This window comes from Hordeum vulgare, chromosome 3H, assembly GCF_904849725.1.
Source record: "Hordeum vulgare subsp. vulgare chromosome 3H, MorexV3_pseudomolecules_assembly, whole genome shotgun sequence".
In the NCBI taxonomy this organism is placed as follows: Eukaryota; Viridiplantae; Streptophyta; class Magnoliopsida; order Poales; family Poaceae; genus Hordeum; species Hordeum vulgare.
In genome coordinates this window covers 320,010,627-320,033,924 of record NC_058520.1, presented here as the reverse complement: position 1 = coordinate 320,033,924, position 23,298 = coordinate 320,010,627, and positions in this window count along the sequence as shown.

Below are 23,298 nucleotides of genomic sequence, written 5' to 3'. Positions count from 1 at the left end.
AGCACGAACATGGGATTATAATGGGAGCCTTATTGTTCAGCAGAGGGATTAAATCCTTTAGTCAGATATTCGGATGTATCCGGAAGGGCAGAGCTTACCAAAACAATAACGACAATCAATAACATTCATATGCAACAATATGTTGCATGATCATGGCATGAAATGAAATGTAGCATGAGCTAGTGTGGCTATCCAAACTTTGGGTTGAAGCCGATTTGAATTCAGATTCAAATATTAGTTGACATAGTATATTAATCATATTCATTTAATTCATTGGACCTGATTCTGTTTCATAACTTTGTTTGTCATGCATGAAAGTAGCACCATTGTGTTCATTGGATTTTTCTGATCAATTTTCATATATTATTTGTCATATTTGGAGTTATATTCAATTTTCTATGAATTTCCAAAGTTTTGGACATATTCTGAAATTAATATAAAACTGAATTAGTATTACTGCATCAGCATGACATCAGCAGGTCAATCTGGCCGTTGAAAGTCAAACCTGACCAGTGGGACCCACTCGTCAGTGACTCTGGCTAGATTTTAATTAAATTTTAAGTTAATTAGTTAGTTAACAAGGGCTGGCCCACATGTCAGTGTGTGTTTAGTAATTAACATTTTCTTTAATTCTTTTTAAGTTAGTTTAATTTAACCAGGGGCTGGCCCCACTTGTCATAGGCTCAGGGGAGTCAACCCACCGGCACTGGGGGTCAAACCCACCGGTGTTGAGCCGCCGGTGGCTCCAGGGACGGCGGAGGGCATCGGAAATACACCTCCGGAGACCAAATGAGCGGCGGATGGCACCAGAGGAACGACCACTCATCCGCGCATCCATGTTTGCAAGTCACAAGGGGTGAAACGACCGTAGATGACGCCGGCGACGAGTTTGGCGGCGGCCGAAGCTCGGGCCTCGTCGGGATCACTGCTACGGGGCCTAACACGCACGAGGCTGGGCTCCTACGACAGCTAGTCGTCGAGCTGAAGCCTATGGTAGCCTCAGATCAACCAACCGATCACGGGAGCGTCACCAGCGACGAGCTCCCGCGGCGGACCTCGTCGGGCTCCGGTGGAATCGGGCGCTAGGGCATGGGATCGAAGGGGGAAATGAGGGGAAATTATTCCTGAGCTCACAAGGGATGGAGAGGCGTCGAGAGCGGGCTCGGGACGACCTGGAGAAGGAGAAAGATGGCGGCGATCAATGGCGGCCCGAGGAAGGAGACAACGGTGATCTGACGTCTTAGGGGCTCTCGGCATCGTACAGCTTGCTGGGGAGCTTCAGTGGGTCACGTCGGTTCTTCCACGCGGCTCTGAGGAGAGAAAGGGTGGCTGGAGCGGCTTGTCGAAGGTGAGCTCAAGCTTCGGCCATGGCGGACAGAGATGGGGAAGGGGAGAGAGACCGAATGAGGAGGAGGAGGAGAGGATGGGAATGGGGTGCGGGGGAGCATATCCAGCTCACCAGCACATCACTAAGGCCAGGCAGGCGCCCAGGTGCGTGCCGTCACCAGAGAGAGTGGCGGCCAGCTCCTGATGCTCGCTGGCAAAGAGGAAGACGACAGGGAGGAGATGGGCTGGGTCGGGTGAGCGCTAGATAACCCTTTTCTCTTTTCTTTCTTTTCCGATTTCTGTTCTAATCTTTCTGACAATTGTTTCATTTTATTTTTGGCTCCAAACTATTTCTAAAATACTGAAAACATTGTTGGGGTGTTATTTGGAATATTTCCAAACCCAGATAAAAGATTCAACATTTTATGAAATTCGGAAATATTTGAAATCACGTATATAGTTGATGTTAGTGGCTTTTGTGTTTTAAATAAAATGCCAAAAGTATTTTTTAAGAAGAAATCCACCCCTGAATTGTTGTTTCCAGCATTTATCGAAAATGAAGGACTTTTATGAAGACCATTTTGGGTTCATTGATTTATCACAAGTTTTGAATTGGATTAAATATAAAAGTGCTAGGGTTTTTCTCTTTGATTTCTATTTTCACTTTTAATGCAATAATAAACATGAGCACAATCTTGCTAGACTTCAAAAGGTATCTAGGGATGTGACAACTCACCCCACTCAAAAGAATCTCATCCCGAGATTTGGAAGTCATCGGGGATAGTGCGGGATACTCAAGTCGGAGTCAGTCCTCTCTTTCCCATGTTGCCTCCTTTTCAGAATGATTTGACCACTGAACTTCAAGAAACTTGAGGTTTCGACATCGGGTGGTACGCTCAGCTTGATCAAGAATATGAACAGGGTATTCTCGGTATGAAAGGCTTGTCACATCCCTGACACTTTAGGCAAGTTAGCTTTGTGCTCAAGTTTTTCTTTACATTGCATCTAGGAAATTTTTAACAAGAATAAAGTGGTGAAGGAAAACTCAAAACCCTAGCCACTTCTTTAAATAAAGGAAATCTCAAACTAGTTAAAATCAATGAACCCAAAATGGCCTCAAGAAAAGTTCAAACTTTCTGATAAATCATGAAAGTATATAAGCAATGAAGAAAACCTTTTTCTTGACACTTTAAGCATTTTATTTAAGTGCAAAAAGCTACTGGTTTCAAGTTTTAAATTTGAAATCAGAAACTTTAAACTTTCAAAAATGTTGAAAACTTTAGGAATGGTTGGATATATTTCAACAAATTTTCTGGTGTGTTTAAAATAGTGAGCTGAAATAAATAGCAAGTTAATGAAATAGCAAAACAGAAACAAATCAAAAAAAACAAAAGAGAAAGAATGAGAAAACTCTTAACTGTCGCCTAAGGAGGCCCAGCCTACCACGGGCAGGGTCGTCTTCTTCCTCTGCCTTCTGGCAGAGGGGAGATCGACCACGGCGGCCCCTCCACCTCCTGCTTCGCCGTGGCGAGCTCCAGAGCCCCCTAGGACAGGGCGACAACGGGGATATCCTCCCCGAGGCCGTCCCTATCTGTTGCCCAGCTCTAGTTCCCCCTCCTCTCGGATCTCTCCTCCCTCCTTCTGCCGCCATTGCTACGAGCTCGAGCTCGAGCCGCCGTGCCTCTAACCACAGGAACCCCCCTTCGAGTAGCCCAGTAGCTTCGCCTCGTCGAGCTGGTTCTCTCTGCATCGGCCGAAGTCTCCCCGAGCTCTCCAACGCCCCCAACGCCATCGTCTTCAACCTTCGGTCACCGGCAAATCGACGGTGGAACGCCGGCAACAGCCCTTCCCCGAGCCGTCTAAGCCCTGCTCTGCACTCCCCGTGAGCATGCGGTCATTTGCCCTCTCTTTCCCCTCGGATCCGAGCCCCCTAGCCACTGGACCATCGAACCCGTACTCCAGCAGCCGCCCGGCTCGTCGCCGGCTTACTCCGGCCACCTATAGCTCTCCCTGAGGCCAACAATGGATGTGGTCAAGCCTGGAGATCACTCCAGTGCTCTCAGCATTCTTTCCCGAGCACCACAGCACGTTTTAGCGTGTCTCCGGCGAGGTTCTGCCGCGGATCTGGTCACCGCCGGCCAGGCTCCGGCGAGGGCCGACGTGGCTAACCTAATCCAGCAGTTTAAATGCTTAATCTGTCGCTGACAGTGGGCCCAAGGCCAAGTCAACTCAGTTAAGGGGCTCGTCAGCGCGGGATTAACCCCAGAGAGGCTGACCAGTGGGTCAACCCTGTCAGGTTTGACCTGAACAGGTCGGTTGACCTGCTGATGTCAGGCTGACGCAATAAAGAGATTTTCCAGTATAAGAATAATTCCAGAAATGTTTAAAACTTCAAAAATTCATAGAAATTAATCTGTAACTCCAATGAAAATAATTTATATATGAAAAAGTATCAGAAAAATTCAAGGAATCTGAATATGCTATTTTCAATCATGTTTGAAAAAGTTACAGAACCCAAACATGTAGATTAATGAATAAGTCAATTATTATAAATACTTTATAAATGGAATATGGAAAATATTTAAATTTCTTTATGAATGACATGATCAAACACTGTTCTAAGTACAAACCAGCAACTTAACATGTCATCCCATGCATGTTAACATCAAGTTGATCTGAGCATCAGGTCGAATCAATTAAAACGGTACCCGAGAATACCTCGTTTGAAGTGATATTTGAATTTGATTCAAATAAACTTCAAACCTAATATATGCTATCTATATTATTTTGTCACCTTGCATTCTCATGCCATGCTCATGCATCATCTTGATTGCATATGTTTGTGATTGATTGTTGTCATTCCTTCCGGTAGGCTCCGCTCCCCCGAAGTCCACCGAATATCCGTCTGACGGATATTGTCACTCCTCTGAGCAACAAGGCAAGCAACCATTTTGATCATCCCGATAAATCCCATGTTCTTGCTCCTACACTTACTTATTGCATTAGGATCAAATGGTTCAACTGCTTTTGCCACGTTAGTTGAACCCACTTCCTTTGCATGACCTATCCTTGTCACAGTAAATAGCCGAACCTTGCAACCTAGCATACCTGGTAGTTGCTTGAGCCATGATGTGCCTTATCCTGCTATGCATGCTATGCTTAGAGTTGTGTATGGTCTTTGATCTGGGAGATCAACAGAATTGTGAGAATGTGTTCGGTAAGCAAAGATTGTGTGTTGAACCTGATTTGGTAAAGGTACCGGTGAAAGGCTGTGTAGGAGTACATGGCGGGTTGTTTCATTGGAACTCTCCTTAGGAACTGAGTTCCGTGTATGTATTCCAAGACAAGATAGTACCACAAGTGGGATACTTAATTGACCCTCTCGACTTATTAATCGCTTAGTACTCGGTCCAGGAGTTGCAAGTAGTTTCTGGTGTTTATAGTCATGCTGGAGGCCGTGCATGGTGCTGACCTGAGAGGTGGGCTGTGATGCGGTAGGCAGTGGCACGGTGTACCAAGTGGCACCCGTATGGTGGGCTTGGGAACCCTGCGCACATCGTTTGGGGCCGTGGCGGAAACCTCGGCCGGACTTTCGTGCGGGTTACCCTCAGATAGGCGATAAACCTGGACTAGGTACTAGTGTGGTTAACGGTCGTGGCCGACTCCCTCGCTGGGCTTCCGCTTGAAGGTTGCTGAGGTGCATGACGTGCACATGGCGATAAGTGGCGAGAGCGTGTGTGACAAAGTACACCCCTGCAGGGTTATGATCTATTCGAATAGCCGCGTCCGCGGATATGGACTACTTGGAGACATATGTTGTTCATAGATAACTTAAATGTCTACTCATAAAATTGTCAAGATAAGCGTGAGTGTCGTGGACGGCATTTCCGTATGGAGACGGAATGATTCAACGATGGTGTATTATTGTGGTGTTAGTGGACTCGTGTGCGAGAAATCAAGTTGTCAAAATTATTTAAAAATGCAAGTTGTCTAGCCACGAGTCAAATGCTGGCTTCCCGCATGAAACCCCACCATACCTTGTTGATACATTGCATGAGTAGTTAGTTATTCTAAAGTCTTGCTGAGTACCTTCGTACTCATGTTTGATTAATAAATGTTGCAGAGGTTGCTAATGACCCTAATGGAGGCTTCTTCGTAGACATCGACGGCGACGAGTAGCTGGTGTCCCAGCTACGATCTGGCCCTACGTTGGGTCTGTAGTATAGTCATGCCATGTGCCTTCTAGTGGCACCTGTCTGTATTTAGACAGCTTTAAACTCTTCCGCTGGCTTGTAACTGAATGACTGCTATTATGGGTCATGAGACCCTTAATGTGTAATATTATGTGTGTGGCTCTTCCGAGCCTCTTAAATAAAGCTTGTATGTTTATGGTTATGTTGTGATGCCATCGATGTATCTATACATATCGGTATGCCATGCGTATGTGTGTCGTACTTGATATGTATGGGGTTCGATTACCTAGTCGTGAACTTTAGTAGCACTCCTTACAAGGAAATGCCCCTTTGTGATCCAACGAGCCTTGGTAGTTCGCTACTGCTCCGGACACATTGGTTGACCGGCATGTGTCCATCTTAGCTGTTGTGTCTGTCCCCTTTGGGGAAATGTCACGCGATGTAATGGAGTCCTTGTAGCTTGCTACGACTCGTCTACACTCGCTGGTGACCGACACCTGCTTTGTTGGGTCATGTATGCCTGTCCTTGTGCGGTACTGCCACTTTGGTTTGTGACTAGACTTGTCGATCCGGGTTCTTTGACATTGGAATGTTAGCGACACTATTGCATACGTGAGTCAAAAGACGCAAACGGTCCCGGCTAAGGTAAGGCTGCAGCCGTGGAGTTAACCGTGCGTGAGACCGCAAAGGGATGCGATGTGTTATAGGCTGGATTCCTATGACTTACGATCGGGGTCCCGACAGCGTTGGTATCAGAGCCTGACTGACTGTAGGATTACTAAGCCAAACTGGTCGAAGTTGAGTCTAGAATTGCTTTAGTTATATATAAGGGAATTGTTTGTGGAAGGGAACGTAAGGCTCTTGTTCTCTTCTCAAGTTATTCTATTCTGATCATACTCGTCTTTTCTGCGGGAACTAAGGACTAGGTTACTCATCTTCTTCTAGGCTCGTGTTTCTGATTGGTAGATTATAGGACTACGGGTCAAGAGATATTTGGGTTTCTTCATTCCTAGGAAAGAGGAAGTAAGTTTGATGATCAGAGATTTGAACTTGATAGTTGAGTGGTTACGCTATTCCATTTTGGGTTGTCTCAAAATTTGTTTTTGAGCATTTGTAGCCGTTATGTTGCCCAATTTTGCATTCAGAGCTCTAATGCTTTTGCATTACTCTCTATTTACAGATGCCTGGCCGTCCTTCTCGTCAGATGGTACATCTGACCAGGTGCATTAATGTACCGGGTCATACGACCATGCTGGTCAGGGTGATGTCGGTGTGCGGTTACTGCTGGTACCCCGAGTACACAGTGGAGGAACAGTACCGAGACTTCAACGAGAGCCAGTATATCTGCACTGTTAGGGTATTTCCAGACTACCGTGGAGCTGAGGAGCCAATCCATTGGTCCTATGGGTTGGGAGTCACTGTTGACATGGCTGTACAAGATGCTGCCTATTCAATGCTGACCATTATGAGAGCGAGACATGCACTGCTGCAGAATTCAGAGTTCTGCTATGTTCCGGCCTCTCAGCCTTGTGAAGAGGGATACCTCAGTGGAGTCTATTTTGATTCTTCTATGCAGGATCCACTACTGCAGTCCACTGTTGAGATGCTAGAGAACAGAGACAGGGATGCTCGTGCTCTCCGCATGGAGCTTTATGCTACCCGTCCCCGTCTGTGGACGGCTTTGATGCAGCTGGCACCGGTAGTCCAGACAGGGTACAGAGATATCGAGATGCTGAACCCTGTTAGGACCCATCTTCCGGCCCACGTTGACTGGCCAGCTATAGGAGGAGTCACCCCTCTCTGGGGACCCCTCTTACCACTAATCAGGGGACCAAGGCCACATCCGTGTCCTTATGGATCCCAGGGATCTCAGGCTAGAGTGTTTCTTGATCCGCAGGTTGAGCTTCCAGGTCACGGAGGTAATCTCTATGAGATGTTCTATGCGGATGCCTGAGCTGTGAGCGGAAGGATAGTATGGTAGTAGCCGTACGTTCACAGTCCTGCGTGACTTGTGAAGTATGCCTGTGATGTGAAATGAATTCCGGAGGCCTAGATAAATAATGTATAGGAAGCTTGTAAGCCTGTGATGAGTAGTTTCATAATTTCAGTAGTTTGCTCTTCGAGTAAGTTTGTACTGAACTATGTAAGGGTGTGTACGAACCATGTTGTTCGGATATTCATTTCCGCATTCCGTGTGTTCAGTACATTCCTAATCCATAGCTAGTATTGATGTGATATTGGTCTAAGCTGTGAGTTTGTTTGTCAGGATGGTGTTCACCAGGTTGAACCGTGCCCTTGGTCATGAGCAAGGCGAGGGTAGTCAAGCGTTGCAGGAAGACCTGCCTCACCCGCCCTCTCTGGCGGAAGTGATGCTTGAGGCAGAGAGAAACAAAAGGGAGACCAACCGACTGTTAGAGCGTATTGAGCAGAATACGGCTCGTCAGCCTAGGAATGCTGCAGTGTCCCTCAACGACTTTGTGAAGCTGAATCCTCCAAAGTTTCATCATTCCGTCGATCCCCTCGACGCTGATGACTGGCTGTGCAACATCTCACGCAAGATTCGCTCTACGAATGTGTCTGAGGCCGACAAGGTGACCTTTACGGCGTATTTCCTGGAAGGACCCGCCAATCTGTGGTGGGAGAACTTTGAAGCGATGCGCCCTGCTGAACCAACAACCACATGGGCAGACTTCAGTGCAGCCTTTCGTCTCCACCATATTCCAGAGGGCTTGATGGACAGAAAGAGAGAGGAGTTCTGTGCCTTCACTCAGGGAAAGTTGACCGTGGATGCCTATAGCCGTGAGTTCGGTAACCTCGCCCGCTATGCAACAGAGGAGGTGTCTAGTGACGCCAAGAAGCAAGCAAGATTCCGTAAGGGTCTGAGCCCCGAGCTTCGTCGTGATCTGCGCCTCCACGAGTGTGCAAGCTTTCAAGCCCTGGTCAACAAGGCGATCCGTGCCGAGACTGGTCATACTGACTTTGAAGCCACAAGGAAGCACTCCCATGACTTTGGCTATTCTTCTGGTTCCGCGTTCCCAAAATGCAGGCTGTGGGATCCAAACAGTTCTCTGCCGCCCAGATACACTCCGAGGCCATCCTACGTGGCGCCTCAGACGAATCAGACCAACCCCCCCAGCAAAAACTTATGGTGGTCCAGCTAGCAATGCTGCACCACGTGCCAACCAAGTGATATGCTACAAGTGTGGAGAACCAGGGCACTATTCCCGTGAGTGTCCTCAAAATGTGGGTGCCAAGCAACCCGGAAAGTCCGTCGGGCAAGCCAAGTCGGGCAAAGCTTACTATGTGAAGTCAACTCCTGCACGTGGCCGTGTGAACTATGTGTCAGCAGAAGAAGGTGCAGAGGATCCCGACGTCATGATGGGTACGCTTCTTGTTAATCATCACCCAACGTCTGTTCTCTTTGACACTGGGTCCTCTCATTCCTTCATTTCAGAAAGTTATGCACAGTTGCATAACATGTCTTTTTGTGATATGCCAATTCCATTGGTTGTCCAAACTCCTGGTAGTAAATGGAAAACCTCTAGGATAACCTATGACAATGAAATTCTAGTAGACAGGCTAGTTTTTCTAGCCTCGTTGATAGCATTGAAATCTTTGGATATTAATATCATCTTGGGTATGGACTGGATGTCAGCTCATTATGCCAAGATTGATACTCATTCTAGAAATGTCCAGCTTACCCATCCCTCGGGTGAGATAGTAAATGTCTCTACTCGGGTTGCCAAATGCCAACTCCATTCCTAAAATGCCAACCCTCTTCCGGAACTTGAAGACATTCCGGTAGTCCGCGACTTTCCAGATGTCTTTCCAGAGGAACTGTCAGGAATTCCACCTGACAAAGATGTAGAGTTTGTGATAGATCTTGTTCCAGGAACTGTCCCAATAGCCAGAAGACCTTATAAGATGGCACCCCTGGAGCTAGCCGAACTTAAGAAGCAACTAGATGAGGCCTTGAATAAAGGTTTCATTCGTCCTAGCTCTTCTCCTTGGGCTTGCCCCGTCCTCTTCGTCAAGAAGAAAGACAGAACAGATCGGATGGTTGTAGATTACCGACCAGTTAATCTAGTCACCATAAAGAACAAGTATCCCCTCCCCAGGATCAACGATCTGTATGATCAGCTCGCTGGGTCCTCAGTCTTCTCCAAAATGGATTTGAGGTTGGGATACCATCAAATCAAGATAAAAAATGGGGACATTCCAAAAACGGCTTTTGTTACTCGTTATGGCCAATACGAGTACACCGTCATGTCCTTCGGTTTAACCAATGCCCCAGCCACCTTCTCTCGTCTGATGAATTCAATCTTCATGGAGTATTTGGATAAATTCGTCGTGGTATACCTCGATGATATTCTCATCTACTCGAAGAACGAACAAGAACATGCCGAGCATCTAAGGCTGGTATTGATGAAACTTCGAGAGCATCGCCTTTATGCCAAGTTTTCAAAATGTGGATTTTCGTTACCACAAGTGACCTATCTAGGTCACGTAATCTCTGGTAAGGGTATTGCTGTCAATCCCGAGAGAGTTCAAGCTGTCCTTGATTGGACTCAACCTGAATCGGTTAAGCAAGTTAGGAGTTTTCTTGGTCTAGCGAGCTATTGTCGCCGCTTTGTCGAGAATTTCTCCAAGGTTTCAAAGCCTCTAACTGAACTCCTCAAGAAGGATAAAAAGTTCGAGTGGACACCACAGTGTGAGCATAGTTTTCAGGAACTGAAAAGACGCCTGACTTCCACACCTGTGTTGCTACCACCAGATTTTTCTAAGGACTTTGTTATCTATTGCGACGCCTCGCGACAAGGATTAGGTTGCATTCTCATGCAAGATCGTCATGTGATCGCATATGCATCTCGACAGTTGCGTCCACATGAGGATAATTATCCCACACATTTCCTTGAGCTTGCAGCTGTGGTCCATGCACTAAAAACCTGGCGACATTACCTTTTGGGTAATCGTTGTGAAATATACACTGATCACCAAAGTCTGAAATATATCTTCACGCAGCCGGATTTGAATCTCAGGCAAAGACGGTGGGTTGAGTTGATCTCGGATTACGACTTAGGGATAACTTACACCCCGGGGAAGGCCAATGTTATGGCTGATGCACTAAGTCGTAAATCTTATTGTAACAATTTGATGCTACAACAAGGTCAACCACATCTCTATGAGGACTTTCGGAAGTTGAATCTTCATATTGTTCCTCAAGGATTCCTTTCTACCCTGGTGGCGAAGCCTACTCTTAAGGATCAAATCATAGCCATGCAGGCTTATGATAAGGGTATATCCCAGATCAAGGAGAATATTGCTAGCGGTAATGCTAGGGATTTCTCCATCAATGAGAAAGGTGTTGTGTTCTTTCAGAACCGTTTAGTGGTTCCTAGGAGCAAACGTCTGCGGCAATTGATCCTTAAGGAGGCTCATGATTCTCCTCTCACCATTCATCCCGGTAGTAGTAAGATGTATCAGGACCTACGCCAGAGGTTCAGGTGGACTAGGATGAAGAGAGAAATTGCTGAGTTCGTTGCTAACTGCGACGTTTGTCGTCGAGTTAAGGCAGAACATCAAAGGCGTGCTGCCACCCTTCAACCTCTAGCTATTCCTGAATGGAAATGGGATAAAGATAGTATGGATTTCATTACCGGATTTCCCAAGACCAAGAAAGGAAATAATGCTATCTTTGTGGTCATTGACCGTCTTTCCAAAGTGGCTCATTTTCTTCCCGTTCGTGAGAGTATAACAGCTAGCGAGCTAGCAGAATTATATGTCTCTCGAATAGTGTCTCTTCATGGTGTTCCCCTGGAGATTAACTCGGACCATGGGAGTATCTTTACTTCTCGCTTCTGGGAATGTTTTCAGAATGCCATGGGGACTCACTTATCTTTTTGCACTGCTTTCCATCCCCAATCAAGTGGTCAAGTAGAAAGAGTGAATCAAATCCAAGAAGATATGCTTCGAACTTGTGTTATATCGTTCGGTATGAATTGGGAGAAGTGCGTTCCATTCGCCAAATTCGCTTACAACAATAGTTATCAATCAAGCTTGGGCAAAGCTCCTTTTGAAGTTCTCTATGGACGAAGATGTCGGACACCTCTTAATTGGTCGGAAACCGGAGAGAGGCAACTCTTTGGCCCGGATATGATCCAGGATGCAGAAGAGCAGGTTCGCATTATTCCTGAAAAGTTGAAAACAGCTCAGTCTCGTCAAAAGAGCCAATATGATCGTCATCATAAGGCTGTGACCTTTGAAGTTGACGAGAAGGCTTACCTTCGGGTTACACCTTTTAAGGGTACCCATCGATTCGGTATCAAGGGCAAGTTGGCTCCTCGTTACATTGGTCCTTTTCGCATTCTTGCCAAACGAGGAGAAGTTGCCTACCAATTGGAACTTCCTCCGCATCTTTCCAAGGTTCACGATGTCTTCCACGTCTCGCAACTCAGGCGTTACTTTTCGTATCCTATCCGTGAAGTGGACCACGAAACGCTTGATCTCCAAGATAACCTTTCATACCGAGAATACCCCGTGCGTATTCTTGATCAAGCTGAGCGTACCACTCGACATCGAAACCTCAAGTTTCTTAAAGTTCAATGGTCAAATCATTCTGAAAAGGAGGCAACTTGGGAAAGAGAGGATCGTCTCCGACTTGAGTAGCCTGCGTTATTTCCGACGACTTCTAAATCTCGGGACGAGATTCTTTTGAGCGAGGGTGAGTTGTCACATCCCTGACACTTTAAGCAAGTTAGCTTTGTGCTCATGTTTTTCTTTGCATTGCTTCTAGGAAATTTTTAACAAGAATAAAGTAAGTGGTGAAGGAAAACTCAAAACCCTAGCCACTTCTTAAAATAAAGGAAATCTCAAACTAGTTAAAATCAATGAACCCAAAATGGCCTCAAGAAAAGTTCAAACTTTCTGATAAATCATGAAAGTATATAAGCAATGAAGAAAATCTTTTTATTAACACTTTAAGCATTTTATTAAAGTGGAAAAAGCTACTGGTTTCAAGTTTTAAATTTGAAATAAGAAACTTTAAACTTTCAAAAATGTTGAAAACTTTAGGAATGGTTGGATATATTTCAACAAATTTTCTGGTGTGTTAAAAATAGTTTTTACAAACTATTTGGGAGCTGAAATAAATAGCAAGTTAATGAAATAGCAAAACAGATACAAATAAAAAAACAAAAGAGGAAGAATGAGAAAACTCTTACCTGTCGCGTGAGGAGGCCCAGCCCACCAGGGGCAGGGTCGTCTTCTTCCTCTGCCTTCTGGCAGAGGGGAGATCGACCACGGCGGCCCCCTCGACCTCCTGCTTCGCCGTGGCGAGCTCCAGAGCCCCCCAGGACAGCGCGACAATGGGGATATCCTCCCCGAGGCCGTCCCTATCCATTCCCCAGCTCCAGTTCCCCCCTCCTCTCGGATCTCTCCTCCCTCCTTCTACCGCCATTGCTACGAGCTCGAGCTCGAGCCGCCGCGCCTCTAACCACAGGAACCCCCTTCGAGTAGCCCAGTAACTTCGCCTCGTCGAGCTGGTTCTCTCTGCATCGGCTGAAGTCTCCCCGAGCTCTGCAACGCCCCCAACGCCATCGTCTTCAACCTTCGGTCGCCGACAAATCGACGGTGGAACGCCGGCAACAGCCCTTCCCTGAGCCGTCTAAGCCCTGTTCTGCACTCCCCGTGAGCATGCAGTCATTTCCCCTCTCTTTCCCCTCGGATCCGAGCCCCCTAGCCACTGGACCATCGAACCCGTACTCCGGCAGCCGCCCCGGCTCGTCGCCGGCTTACTCTGGCCACCTATAGCTCTCCTTGAGGCCAGCAATGGATGTGGTCGAGCCTGGAGATCACTCCAGTGCTCTCAGCATTCTTTCCCGAGCACCACAACACGTTTTAGCGTGTCTCCGGTGAGGTTCTGCCGTGGATATGGTCGCCGCCGGCCAGGCTCCGGCGAGGGCCGACGTGGCCAACCTAATCCAGCAGTTTAAATGCTTAATCTCACGCTAACAGTGGGCCCAAGGCCAAGTCAACTCAGTTAAGGGGCTGGTCAGCGCGGGATTAACCCCAGAGAGGATGACCAGTAGGTCCCCCCTGTCAGGTTTGACCTGAACAGGTCGGTTGACATGCTGATGTCAGGCTGACGCAATAAAGAGATTTTCCAGTATAAGAATAATTCCAGAAATGTTTAAAACTTGAAAAATTCATAGAAATTAATCTGTAATTCCAATGAAAATAATATATATATGAAAAAGTATCAGAAAAATTCAAGGAATCTGAATATGCTATTTTCAATCATGGTTGAAAAAGTTACAGAACCCAAACATGTAGATTAATGAATAAGTCAATTCTTATAAATACTTTATAAATGGAATATGGAAAATATTTAAATTTCTTTATGAATGACATGATCAAACACTGTTCTAATTAAAAACCAGCAATTTAACATGTCATCCCATGCATGTTAACATCAAGTTGATCTGAGCATCAGGTCGAATCAATTAAAACGGTATACGAGAATACCTCGTTTGAAGTGATATTTGAATTTGATTCAAATCAACTTCAAACCTAATATATGCTATCTATATTATTTTGTCACCTTGCATTCTCATGCCATGCTCATGCATCATCTTGATTGCATATGTTTGTTATTGATTGTTGTCATTCCTTTCGGTAGGCTCCGCTCCCCCGGATTCCACCGAATATCCGTCTGACGGATATTGTCACTCCTCTGAGCAACAGGGCAAGCAACCATTTTGATCATCCCGATAAATCCCATGTTCTTGCTCATGCACTTACTTATTGCATTAAGATCGAATGCTTTAACTACTTTTGCCACGTTAGTTGAACCCACTTCCTTTGCATGACCTATCCTTGTCACAGTAAATAGCCGAACCTTGCAACCTAGCATGCCTGGTAGTTGCTTGAGCCATGATGTGCCTTATCCTGCTATGCATGCTATGCTTAGAGTTGTGTATGGTCTATCATCTGGGAGATGAACAGAATTGTGAGAATGTGTTCGGTAAGCAAAGGTTGTGTGTTGAACCTGATTTGGTAAAGGTACCGGTGAAAGGCTGTGTAGGAGTACATGGTGGGTTGTTTCCTTGGAACCGTCCTTAGGAACTGAGTTCCGTGTATGTAATCCAAGACTATATACTACCACACATTGGGATACTTAATTGACCCTCTCGACTTATTAATCGCTTAGTACTCGGTCCAGGAGTTGCAAGTAGTTTCTGGTGTTTATAGTCATGCTGGAGGCCGTGCATGGTGCTGACCTGAGAGGTGGGCTGCCATGCGGTAGGCAGTGGCACGGTGTACCAAGTGGCACCCGGATGGTGGGCTTGGGAACCCTGCGCACATCGTTTGGGGTCGTGGCGGAAACCTCGGCCGGACTTCCGTGCGGGTTACCCTCAGACAGGCGATAAACCTGGACTAGCTACTAGTGTGGTTAACGGTCGTGGCCGACTCCCTCGCTGGGCTTCCGCTTGAAGGTTGCCGAGGTGTATGACGTGCACATGGCGATAAGTGGCGAGAGCGTGTGTGACGAAGTACACCCCTGCAGGGTTATGATCTATTCGAATAGCCGCGTCCACGGATATGGACTACTTGGAGACATATGTTGTTCATAGATAACTTAAATGGCTACTCATAAAATTGTCAAGATTAGCGTGAATGTCGTGGACGGCATTTCCGTATGGAGACGGAATGATTCCACGATGGTGTATTGTTGTGGTGTTAGTGGACTCGTGTGCGAGAAATCAAGTTGTCAATATTATTTCAAAATGCAAGTTGTCTAGCCACGAGTCAAATGTTGGCTTCCCGCATGAAACCCCACCATACCTTGTTGATACACTGCATGAGTAGTTAGTTATCCTAAAGTCTTGCTGAGTACCTTCGTACTCATGTTTGCTTAATAAATGTTGCAGAGGTTGCTAATGACCCTAATGGAGGGTTCTTCGTATACATCGACGACGACGAGTAGCTGGTGTCCCAGCTATGATCTGGCCCTACGTTGGGTCTGTAGTATAGTCAGGCCATGTGCCTTCTACTTGCACCTGTCTGTACTCAGACAGCTTTAAACTCTTCCGCTGGCTTCTAACTGAATGACTGCTATTAGGGTCGTGAGACCCTTAATGTGTAATATTATGTGTGTGGCTCTTCCGAGCCTCTTAAATAAAGCTTGTATGTTTATGGTTATGTTGTGATGCCATCGATGTATCTATACATATCGGTATGCCATGCGTACGTGTATCGTACTTGATATGTATGGGGTTCGATTACCTAGTCGTGAACTTTAGTAGCACTCCTTACAAGGAAATGCCCCTTTGTGATCCAACGAGCCTTGGTAGTTCGCTACTGCTCCGGACACATTGGTTGACCGGCATGTGTCCTTCTTAGCTGCTGTGTCTGTCCCCTTTGGGGAAATGTCAAGCGATGTAATGGAGTCCTTGTAGCTTGCTACGACTCGTCTACACTTGCTGGTGAACGACACCTACTTTGTTGGGTCATGTATGCCTGTCCTTGTGCGGTACTGCCACTTTGGTTTGTGACTAGACTTGTCGATCCGGGTTCTTTGACATTGGAATGTTAGCGACACTATTTCATACGTGAGTCAAAAGACGCAAACGGTCCCGGCTAAGGTAAGGCTGCAGCTGTGGAGTTAACCGTGCGTGAGCCCGCAAAGGGATGCGATGTGTTACAGGCTGGATTCCTATGACTTAGGATCGGGGTCCCGACAAGGTTATCTTGGAGATCAAGCGTTTCGTGGTCCACTTCACGGATAGGATCCGAGAAGCAATGCGTGAGTTGTGAGATGTGGAAAACATCATGAACCTTGAAAAGATGCAGAGGAAGTTCCAATTGGTAGGCAACTTCTCCTTGTTTGGCAAGAATGCAAAAGGAACAATGTAACGAGGAACCAATTTGCCTTTGATACCGAAACGATGGGTACCCTTCAAAGGTGTAACCCAAAGGTAAGCCTTCTCGTCAACTTCAAAGGTCACAGCCATATGATGATGATCATATTGGCTCTTTTGACGAGATTGGGCTGTTTTCAACTTTTCACGAATAATGCAAACTTTCTCTTCCGCTTCCTAGATCATATCCGGACCAAAGAGTTGCCTCTCTCCGGTTTCTGATCAATTAAGAGGTGTTCGACATCTTCGTCCATAGAGAACTTCAAAAGGGTCTTTGCCCAAGCTTGACTGATAACTTTTGTTATAAGCAAATTCGGCGAATGTAAGGCACTTCTCCCATTTCATACCGGACGATATAACACAAGCTCGAAGCATATCCTCTAGGATTTGATTGACTCTTTCTTATAGCTCTAGTGCATCTCTTGTATGGCAATCCCTACTCATTCACATTGATATCTATTGATGGGCATCTCCATAGCCCTTTGATACGCCGAGTCAATGTGACAATCTCCTCCTTTTTGTCTCACAACCACCACCACACTCTATTCCACCTATAGTGCTATATCCATGGCTCGCGCTCATGTATTGCGTGATAGTAATAAAAAGTTTGAGAAAGTTCATGATTTACATTAGTTGTGCGAAAGCAATTACTTGGCCAATACCGGGGTTGTGCATGATTTACATTAGTTGTGTGAGGATGATGGAGCATAGCTAGACTATATGATTTTGTACGGATAACTTTCCTTGGCCTTGTTATTTTGAAAGTTCATGATTACCTTGCTAGTTTGCTTGAAGTATTATTGCTTTCATGTCAATAGAAAACTATCGTTTTGAATGTTACGGATCTGAACATTCATGTCACATGAAAGAAGTTGCAAAGGACAACTATGCTAGGTAGCATTCCACATCAAAAATTCATTCTTTATCACTTCCCTACTCAAGGACGAGCAGGAGTTAAGCTTGGGGATGCTTGATACGTCTCCAACATATCGATAATTTTTGATGGTTTCATGCTATTATCTTGTCAAACTTTGGATGTTTTGCATGCCTTTTATATATTTTTTGGGACTAACTTATTAACTCAGTGCCAAGTGCCAGTCCTGTTTTTCCATGTTTTTGACCCCTTTCAGAGGAGATTTTGAAACAAAGTCCAAATGGAATAAAATCCCCGAAAAGAATTTTTCCGTTACGGAAGAAGATCAGGAGACTTGAGAGACAAGTCAGGGGGGCCCAGGGGCCCCACAAGCCCTCACCCCGCGGCGAGGGGGGAGGCCACGGCCCATAAGCTTGTGGGCCCCCTGGACGGCCTTTGCCCTAGGGGTTGCGCCTATATATTCCCTAAAAATCCCAAAAAAATCAGGAGATCATCGAAAGTACTTTTCCGCCGCCGCAAGCTTCTGTCTCTGCAAGATCCCATCTGGGGCACGTTCTAGTGCCCTGCCGGAGGGGGGATTCGGACACAGAGGGATTCTTCATCAACACCATGACCTCTCCGATGATGCGTGAGTAGTTCACCGTAGACCTACGGGTCCATAGCAAGTAACTAGATGGCTTATTCTCTCTCTTGGATCTTAAATACAAAGTTCTCCATGCTCTTCATGGAGATCTATCCGATGTAATCTTCTTTTTTGATCAGATTATCTACGAATCTTATTTGAGTTTCTTCTGATCTCTCTTATGCATGATTTGATATCCTTGTAATTCTCTTCGAGTTGTGGGTTTTGTCTGGCCAACTAGATCTATGATTCTTGCAATGAGAGAAGTGCTTGGTTTTGGGTTCATATCGTGCGGTGACCTCACCCAGTGACACAAGGGGTAGCGAGGCACGCATCATGTTGTTGCCATCAAGGGTAAAAAGATGGGGTTTTCATCATTGGTTTGAGATTATCCCTCTATATCATGTCATCTTGCTTAAGGCGTTACTTTGTTCGTCATGAACTCAATACACTAGATGCATGCTGGATAGCGGTCGATGTGTAGAGTAATAGTAGTAGGTGCAGAAAGTATCGGTCTACTTGTCTCGGACGTGACGCCTATATGTATGATCATTGCCTTAGATATCGTCATGACTTTGCGCGGTTCTATCAATTGCTCGACGGTAATTTGTTCACCCACCGTGATATTTGCTATTTTGAGAGAAGCCTCTAGTGAACACTATGGCCCCCGGGTCTACTCCACACCATATTTTCAGCCTTACACTTTTTACTTCGTTGCACTTTCGGCCTTCAGATCTCACTTTGCAAACAATCTTGAAGGTATTGACAACCCCTTTGAAGCGTTGGGTGCAAGCTTGTTTGTGTTTGCGCAGGTACTCTGGACTTGACAAAACCCTCCTTCTAGATCGATACCTTGGTTCTCAAACTAAGGGAAATACTTACTGCTCCTGTGTTGCATCACCCTTTCCTCTTCAAGGGAAAAACCAACGCAAGCCCAGTCTCCGTCAACATGTCAATTTCTGGCGCTGTTGTTTGAGAAGTAGCAGCCTCTAGCATGACTATAAACACCAGAAACTACTTGCAACTCCTGGACCGAGTACTAGGCGATTAATAAGTCGAGGACGGGTCATATTTCAGGGCCCAACATGTGGTAGTAACTAGTCTTGGATTACATACACGGAACTCAGTTCCTAAGTACGGTTCCAATGAAACAACCCGCCATGTACTCCTAGATAGCCTTGCATTGGTACCTTTACCAAATAAGGTTCCACACTTATTCTTTGGCACTAGAACACATTCAACTATTCTGGTTCATCACCTAGATGAAACAGACCTAACACAACTCTAGGCATAGCAAGCATAGCAGGATAAGACACATCACGGCTCAAGCAACTACCAGGTATGCTAGGTTGCAAGGTTTGGCTATTTACTGTGACAATGACAGGTCATGCAAAGGAATAGGTTCAGCTACCGAAGTAAAGCATTTGAAATATTTTGTCCTAATTCAATAAGTGGGAGCAGGAGCAGGAACATGGGATTATATCACGATGATCAAAAGTGTGCTTGCCTTGTTGTTCAGCAGAGGGATTAAATCCCTCAGTCGGATATTCAGACGTATCTGGAAGGGCAGAGCCTACCGAAACAATAGCGACAATCAATAGCATTCATATGCAACAATATGATGCATGATCATGGCATGAAATGAAATGTACCATGAGCTAGTGTGGCTATCAAAACTTTGGGTTGATGCTGATCTGAATTCAAATTCAAATATTAGTTGAAATAGTATAATTATCATATTCATTTAATTGATTTGACCTGATGCTGTTTAATAACTCTATTTGACATGCATCAAAGTAGCACCATTATGTTCATTGAATTTTTCTGATCAATTTGCATATATTATTTGTCATATTTGGAGTTATATTCAATTTTCTATTAATTTCCAAAGTTTTGCACTTATTCTGAAATTAATATAAAACAAAATTATTATTACTGCATCAGCATGACATCACCAGGTCAATCTGGCCGTTGAAAGTCAAACCTGACCAGTGGGACCCACTGGTTAGTGACTCTGGCCAGATTTTAATTAAACTTTAAGTTAATTAGTTAGTTAACCGGGGTTGTCCCACATGTCAGTGTCTATTTAGTAATAAACATTTTATTTAATTCTTTCTAAGTTAGTTTTATTTAACCATGGGTTGGCCCCACCTATCATAGGCTCACGCGAGTCAACCCACCGGCGTTGAGCCGCCGGTAGCTCCAGGGACGGTGGAGGGCATCGGAAATGCACCTCCGGCGACCAAATGAGCGGCGGATGGCACCAGAGGAACGTCCACTCGTCCGCGCGTCCATTTTTGCAAGTCACAGGGGGTGAAACGACCGGAGATGACGCCGGCGACGAGCTTGGCGGCGGCCGAAGCTCGAGCCTCGTCAGGATCACTGCTACGGGTCCTAACACGCGCGGGGCTGGGCTCCTACGTCACCTAATCGTCGAGCTGAAGCCAAAGGTAGCCTCAGATCGACCAACCGATCATCGGAGCGTCACCGGCGACGAGCTCCTGCGGCGGATCTTGTCAGGCTCCGGTGGAATCGGGCGCTAGGGCACAGGATCAAAAGGGAAAATGAGGGAAAAGATCCCTGAGCTCACAAGGGATGCAGAGGCGTCGAGAGTGGGCTCGGGGACGACCTGGAGAAGGAGAACGACAGCGGCAATCAACGACGGCCCGGGGAAGAAGACGATGGCGATTTGACGTCTTAGGGGCTCTCGGCGTCGTACGACTTGCTGGGGAGCTTCAGCGGGTCACGGCGGTTCTTCCACACGGCTCTGAGGAGAGAAAGGGTCGTTGGAGTGGCTTCTCGACGGCGAGCTCAAGCTTCGGCCATGGCGGACAAAGAGGGTGAAGGGGAGAGAGACCAAATGAGGAGGAGGAGAGGATGGGAATGGGGTGCGGGGGAGCATATCGAGCTCGCCAGCACATCACCGAGGCCAGGCAGGCACCCAGGTGCATGCCGTCGCGGGAGAGGGCGGCAGCTAGCTCGTGCTGCTCGCTGGCAAAGAGGAAGACGATAGGGAGGAGATGGGATGGGCAGGTGAGCGCTAGATAACCCTTTTCTCTTTTCTTTCTTTTCTGATTTCTGTTTTAATCTTTCTGACATTTGTTTCATTTTATTTTTTGCTCCAAACTATTCCTAAAATAGTGAAAACAATGTTGGGGTGTTATTTGGAATATTTCCAAACCCACATAAAAGATTCAACATTTTATGAAATTCTGAAATATTTGAAATCACATATATAATTGATTTCAGTGGCTTTTGTGTTTTAAATAAAATGCCAAAAGTATTTTTAAAAAGAAATCCACCCCTGAATTGTTGTTTCCAACATTTATAAAAAATGATGGACTTTTATGAAGACCATTTTGGGTTCATTGATTTATCACAATTTTTGAATTGGATTAAATATAAAAGTGCTAGGGTTTTTCTCTTTGATTTCTATTTTCACTTCTAATGGAATAATAAACATGAGAACAATCTTGCTAGACTTCAAAAGGTAGCTAGGGATGTGACACACATATGTTGTAATTAATTACCAAAACCACCTCACGAAGAAATTGTGCTTTCAATCTCCCCCTTTTTGGTAATTGATGACAACATATAGATCAAAGTTTCAACAAAGGATATAATCAATGATTAGCATCGCCGCTTTGAGAAGCTAGTGAAAAGCAAGAGCTCCCCCTAAATTTGGCCATTATTTTAAATTGGCGTTTAAATGCAAATTCACAATCGATTAGGATCATGGGTCACTCTTCTATGTCACATACATCTTGGCGGTGCACATAAATGATATGAATGAATATTAGTGCACATAAACTAAACAAATGAGTGAATGATCATCGTGTAGATAGGTCAAAGGTATAAGGCCTTCACCGACGCTCTTCTGTCTAGTCCATCGACTACTATCGGAGGGGATCAAGCCTAGAGAGACGATTAGTTCTAGACCTTTGAACTTTTTGGTAACTTGTTTCCAAAAGGGGAGAAGTGTATAGATCAATTAGGGCTTTGAGAGAGAGAGTTTTGCTTTTATATATGATCTCTTTTGGTTTTACAAACATTTGGTATTTTGGATGACTTAAACTTTCGTGTTTGATCATATGCTTCGATTGTTGATGCTACTATGTTATACCTTTGAGCTATCTACACGATGATCATTCAGTCATTTTTTTGGTGTTATGTGCATTAATATTCATTCATATCATTTATGCACACTGCCAAGATGTATGTGACATGGAAGAGTAACACATGATCCTAATCAATTGTGAATTTACATTCAAATGCAAATTTAAAGTAATGGACAAATTTAGGGGGAGCTATTGCTTTTCACAAACTTCTCAAAGCGATGATGCTAATCATTGATTATATCCTTTGTTGAAGCTTTGATCTATATGTTGTCATCAATTACCGAAAAGGGGGAGATTGAAATCACAATTGCTACCTAGTGTGGTTTTGGTAATTAATAACAACATATGCATCATTGAACTAATGATCTTATCCAAGTATATTTGAGAAAAGTTCAAAGATGCATTGTCTAAAGGATTATGAAGAGAAACCCCTTAATGCAAGAAAAGGAATAGGATCGGCTCAATCTTCAAGCAAGAAGACTCTACATTTTATGTCAGTGAGAAATTACTTTTGAGTCCATAGGAAAACCAATACTATTAAAAGGAGGTGAGGTATTATGATCAATTGGTTGCTCAAGTGCTTAGAGATAGCCACTAAAAATACTCAACATTTCTCTCACAAAATATGTGTGTAAAGCCTAAACAAAAGAATTGGTGCCACCAAGTTTTTCCATTCAGCCCTACCGATTTTCCCAGTGACAAATCCTTTGCCAAACCCTAATCACTTGGTACCACCAACTTTCATATCAGTGCCACCGAAAGACAGTGACCAACTTTCTGTTATATCTATTTCTAGAATGACAATTTCCGAGTTTGGAATTGGTACCACCAAGATTTGGAAACTCCCTAGGTCATCGTATTGGTACCACCGAGATTCCTATATCGATCTCACCAAGAATTTGAAAGTCGCCACATTTAGTGCAACTCGGTACCACCGAGATTCATTTCGGTGTCACCAAGTTATGCACAAATGTTGTAAGGGTTGGCTTTTGGGAGATGCCTATATATACCTCTCCACCACCTCTCATTCGTAGAGGAAGCACTTAGAACACACACACTTGCTTGATCCATTTTTCTGAGAGAGATCCACCTACTCATGTGTTGAGATCAAGATATTCCAATCCATCCATTTGAAACATGATCTCTAGCCCCATAAGTTGCTTTCTATGAAATCAGTCTCTCCTACCCATGCCAAATCTCTGAGAGAGTGATTGAGTGTTGAGGATACTATCTTTTGAAGCACAAG